This window comes from Tauraco erythrolophus, chromosome 2 (assembly GCF_009769465.1).
Source record: "Tauraco erythrolophus isolate bTauEry1 chromosome 2, bTauEry1.pri, whole genome shotgun sequence".
In the NCBI taxonomy this organism is placed as follows: domain Eukaryota; kingdom Metazoa; phylum Chordata; class Aves; order Musophagiformes; family Musophagidae; genus Tauraco; species Tauraco erythrolophus.
The window spans coordinates 108,560,390-108,566,111 of record NC_141466.1 but is presented as its reverse complement, the minus strand read 5'-3'; positions in this window follow the sequence as shown (position 1 = coordinate 108,566,111).

Sequence of the window (5,722 nt, the reverse complement as noted above, 5' to 3'; positions counted from 1 at the left end):
TCCTTTTATATGGTGTACCGTTCCCATCCCCAAAATGCAAACTCCTCCCTTCTAACTCTCACACCTCTTATGTAAAAGACACCACAGCTTGTGGATAATCTCCATGTACTGGTTGACCATTGAAAACACACACAGCAGCAGCCAACTGGGCTAGCTGCCAAACAACAGGTATCTTTCTCTTTTCCTCAGTAAAGCACTAATTTCAATACCTCTCCTATCCACACACCAGCTTCCAAGAAACCATATAGGAGACAGCCGCTGGGTTTTAAAGAAATATATCACATACCTTGGTTCTGTGCTCTTAGTTGGATCACGAGTGAAGAACTACAATTCTCAGCAAAACTGTTGTTGAACTCGTTTTCTGATATTACCCTAGAACTTGTCTCTTTTTCCCATGGAAAACAGAATGTTGTAGAACTTCCCCTTGCAGGTGTTTCTTGATTTCTAGATGATGGTGTCTTTTCTTGTTGCCATGAAAACACAGATGAGGAAGCCTGCTGCCGAGCAATCTCCCTGTGACTCAGAGAGCTTTGAGGTTGAGGCTGATTTATTTTCTGTGTCCAAGAAAAAAAAAGGATCTACTTTTACACAGCTCCATATCCAACACATAACAAAATAATTAATTTATTAATAAGTAGATAATAGGCTGTGGTCATTTCACATTTTTATAACATCACATCATCCACCAGTGCAAACTACTGATTCATATAATTTTTTTTTATATTACATAAATTAAATAACTTTAACCCAGGTATCTGAGAATAGCTGTTTCTTAAAAACATAAACCAGGATCTCCAAAACAGTAGTTCAATCTGTGTATCTTTATAAGCAACATACCCAGATTTTTGTCTTTTTCAAGAGAGATCCCATCATTTGCCTCCTACATTTTTCAAAATCAAAGCCTATATTTTTACAGGCAAGTGCTGACACAAGTAAGCTTCAAGAAATACAGCAGTCTAGACTAAAATATCTGACTCACATTTAGTTCTTCTGGACAAACACAGGTAAATTCAGAACAGACTTATTTAATTAAAATTATAAACACCGAATACCCAAAAATCGCAACAACAAAACATGCCAGGTACCAGCTTCCAACTTCTTACCACAGAAAAATTAAACAGTCAAAATACTAGGGGTTTTTTAACCTTCTTAAGTGAAAAAACCAACCAAACAAAAAACAAACACTGAAGCATCTATTGTATTTTTTAACTAGATTTTCAAATGCCTCTCATTTGAATTTTATTTTTTTCTAAACTAAAGCCCTAAATCAGGTAATAGCCAGTCTGACTTCTCAGTGCAACCAGAGAATACATTGTTACATGGGAATAGCTGTGCTAAGACTAGAAATCTATAGAGTCAGGAATACTGGAGTCAATCCTGTGAAGTAATTTGTTTATAGATAAAGAGCATAAAAATCTAACCATGCATATAGTAATCATTTCCCTTATATGCCATTTAAATTTACAGACTTTGAGGCAAAGTTTGAACTCAGGAAATTAAGGGGAATTAATCATTTTTACTGAAATACTTTACATGTACTTTCTCTTTTGGATCTGTTTGCATTTTTGGCTTTTTTACAATACTCTGTGACAAAGAGTGCTGCCATTTAACACAGCACAGCATAATAAAATAGGTTTTGCTCTGAGCCTGCAGAGCTGGTATTGTAATTATGCCTTAAGAAAAATAGGAAAATGACCATTCCCTATTCCCTCTCTTGATCCTCACTCATCTTTGTACCATTCTCTTCCACCATATCTGTTTGGAGATGAGATGAATAGAATTTGCAAGGAATAATCAAGATGTGAGAGCCATTTGGCTATATATGGGCAAAGGATATTTTCTCATTAGTTCTTAATTCTTTTTCTAAAAAAATTCTTTTTCATCATTGCTGAATGCAATATTGAAGTTTTCAGAGAACTAGCCACAATAATTACTGAATTGCTCCCTGGAATAATTTCATTAGATTTGGAGCCTTAATGTACCAGGTATGCATTGTTCAGATCATGTTTTCCAGATGCGCTACTTCATTTTCTTTTTTTTTTTTTCCACACTGAATTTTACTTACCATCTTAATTATTGCAATTATTTAGTATTACAAAATGCTATGTAGTCTTCAACCATATTATTAAACTCTTTCTGATCACTAATGAATATGCTGAATAGCAGAGTTCTCTTTAACAATCCTTTTCAGGATTCACCACTGTTGATCATTCCCCAGCTGTAAAAACTGACCATTTATTCCTAGCCCTCAATCTTTACCTTGAAATTCACAAGAAGAATTCCTCTTTGTTAAAATTGTTTCATTTTTTCAGACTTGTGTGGATATTGAACATTGTAGCGAGTCGTACTTAACTCTCACATTCTCTAATTTATCGGTAAAAAAATCCAAAAATTCTGAAAATATGTGATGATTTCCCTTTACAAATAAACGATTGATCTTTTCTCCATACACCATATCTACGTATGCATCAAGAAACACATTGCTTTAACTTCTAACAACTTGCCCAGGACAAAAAGTTGGCCTGACTAAACTACGTTTCTAGGAATCAGCACTATAAACATTTTTTTAAAAGTGGCACCATCCTTGTCACCTTCTAGTGTCAAGAGAAGAATGAAAGACGTTGCACATCACAGTGATTCAGTAGTCCCACACTGCAGTGTCCTATCAATTCATGGGTAAATATTATCTGTATCTGGTGATTTTTTTTCATGACTATTCATTTTATCAATCTGTTTTAAGACTGCTTCTGAGCAGACTTTTGAGGCTGTGCCACAGATTCGACTCCAATAAAGAAAAGCTCTTACACAAAACTTTTTAAGCCTTTAGATAGTAAGTGCCAAATAAAAAATGATTTCAGCTTTTCTGCAATGGTCCTTTTTCCCTTAAGGGATTTCATATCTTAGTCATCTATTGGCCTCAGAGAATCCCTAATACATTTTCTACTGCTTGTGTTTGAAAAATTAACTAGCTTTTATTTGCTAGGTGAGTTACTTTTTCATAATCTTTTCAAGGCTATTTTATTATCCTATCTCATTTAACTTGGCAGAACTGACGCTTTTTTCTCTTGTCCTTGCTTGCATGAGACTTCCAGTTTTTGAAGGATATGTTCTCATTTTTAATGTCCTTCTTTCCCTTGCTATTCAATTATGCTGGCTTTTCTAGATTCTCCAAGGTTACTTCTGAATGGCAGTACACAGAGATTAAGTTTGGGGGTTTTTTTGAGTTATACTTTAAGTGATGCAGAATACACTTCGCTAGTTTTCCACTCAATTTTCTAAGTTCACTCAGTAATTACTTCCTTAGATATCATACACACCATTCTCAAAAGATACGTACCTTAACCTGAATGGTTCTCAGTTCTAATTCAAGTTTTTTTCTTTCTTGTACTTCTTTCTTGTATTTGTCTTCTAATTCTTCAAGCTTAGCATCTACAAAAACATTATGAATACTTCTTCATAATCTGACTTAGTACATAGGTAACCTTTTCTAGCCTATTGTTATCATGGGAATGATAAAAATAAACAGCTATGAGAAGTGGCAGATCATGAGGAAGAAACAACTATATATACAATATGTTCAGTAATTTAGGACCTCAAAAGTACACTAGTGGGATACCTGGAACTTGACATTAGAATGAAAACACAACTGTTAAAAGTAAGGATCCAATGCCAGAATTTAATTTTTTTAATCTCTCTAAAAAAAAAAGTATATATATAATATACATAAACACCTGGGAAAATATGTGTTACATTATATATACACATACATATAGATGATATACTTTTTTTAAAAAATACTTTTCCTACCAGCAGCCCAATAGCGTTAATATTACTAAGAAATGACCAGAAAATAAGGTGGGATTCTTTCCTTCAGTTCCTTTCAAATGCAATAGGAGTTGGAAAAAGAACTTATTTATGATTCTTCCACTGAAATTGTAAGAGAAGCATATTAGTCCAAAACAAAAGTCTTGCCTCCCTTTTCTTGAATTTGTATATAAATCTACAATTGTCTCAAGAAAATTCTAGAATGCTTTGTACGTTCCACGGAGCAGTTGAGGGAAGTGATTGTCCCATTCTACACCGCACTTGAGTACTGCATGCAGTTTTGGGCACCTCAGTATAAGAAGGACATCAAACTGTTAGAGTGTGTCCAAAGGAGAGCAACTAAGATGGTGAAATGGCAAGACTTATTAGGAGCAGCTGAGGTCACTTGTCTTGTTTAGCTTGGAGAAGAAAAGGCTGACGGGTGACCTCATTGCAGTCTACAACTTCCTCAAGGGGAGCAGCAGACAGGGAGATGCTGATCTCCTCTCTCTGGTGACCAGCGATAAGACACAAGGAAATGGAATGAAGTTGTGTCAGAGGAAGTTCAGATTGGACATTAGGAAGAAGTTCTTCATTGAGAGGGTGATGGGTCACTGGAATAGGGTCCCCAGGGAAGTGGTCACAGCATCAAGCCTGTCAGAGTTCAAGGAGCGTCTGGACGATGCTTTTAATCATATGATTCAGTTTCAGGTAATCCTGTGCAAAGCAGGGAGCTGGACTCCATGATCCTTATGGGTCCTATATTCTATGATCTTAAAGAATTTAAGTCTCCAGCTTTCAAAGGAAGAAACCTCCTCAGCAATACCATTTTAAACAGTTATTTAAATAATTTTAATCTAATCCCCATTTCAGGTGCGCCACACTTAGTGGAACGCTTGACATTGCCACTGCTGTACTCCTTTTCAGATGTGTATAAAGAAATTAAAAGGAACAAGAGTGCAAGAAAGTATCTCAAATTCCCATCAGAGTAAGACTAAGATGCCAAACTCACAGAACATTTGTTCACGGCAAAGAAAGAGGCAAATAGCATGCATAATATTGAACCCATCAAAATTTTTCAGCATAGACAGCATCAGGGTGTCTGGCTACAGAACAGTTCTCTAGTTAAGGAAACTTCCTTTTGCTTTTCCAGTTCATTCAAATATTTTAAATCTATTTGATGTCACTAATTTGAAGATAGAAGTGATGCTTTGAAGTGGATACAGTGCATAAATCATGTAGATTATCATGCACAATAATAGTCTAAATAAAAAATAATTTTCTAAAGAAATAACACAAGACTGTTGATTGAACTTTAACTAAAGTACCTGTGGTATCTGAAGGAAAAAATTTGCTCTTCACTACATGAAGAGAAGAGCTGATACTAGGAACAGGCATTCAAAAAATTGCTGAGGTCTGTTGATGAATATTCCTATTACTATTCCATGTCCATCAACGTGGTGCTGAAAAGATGTAATATTTGCACTAAGTGTTCCACCTGCAGTAATAATTTTTAAACTTGGAAACTACAGTGCTATAAATTAGACACTCTCATAATAAGCTATATAACAGGAACTAGGCAACTCAGTACAAGTGTAATGTTCAAAATAGTCTTCCATCTTCCAGGAAAACTGACAGTTAAGTATCTGTGCTAGATGAAGAAAAATTCATTTACCATTATGACTTTTAACTGGTGTTAAAGGAGCAGTAAAACTTCCCTGTGGAGTGCCACTGAATGATAAGTCTCCTGCAATCGATGTTTGCTGACTTCTCTCAAGCTCACATTTGTATCTGTTTAGGAAAGAAGCAGCAGCATAGATTAGTAATGGAAATTAAAAGGTTGATTACCTATTTTTAAGAGCCTGAAATAGACAAAAAAAAAAACTTATTCTAAGAACTTAGTTTACAGATCAAGTCA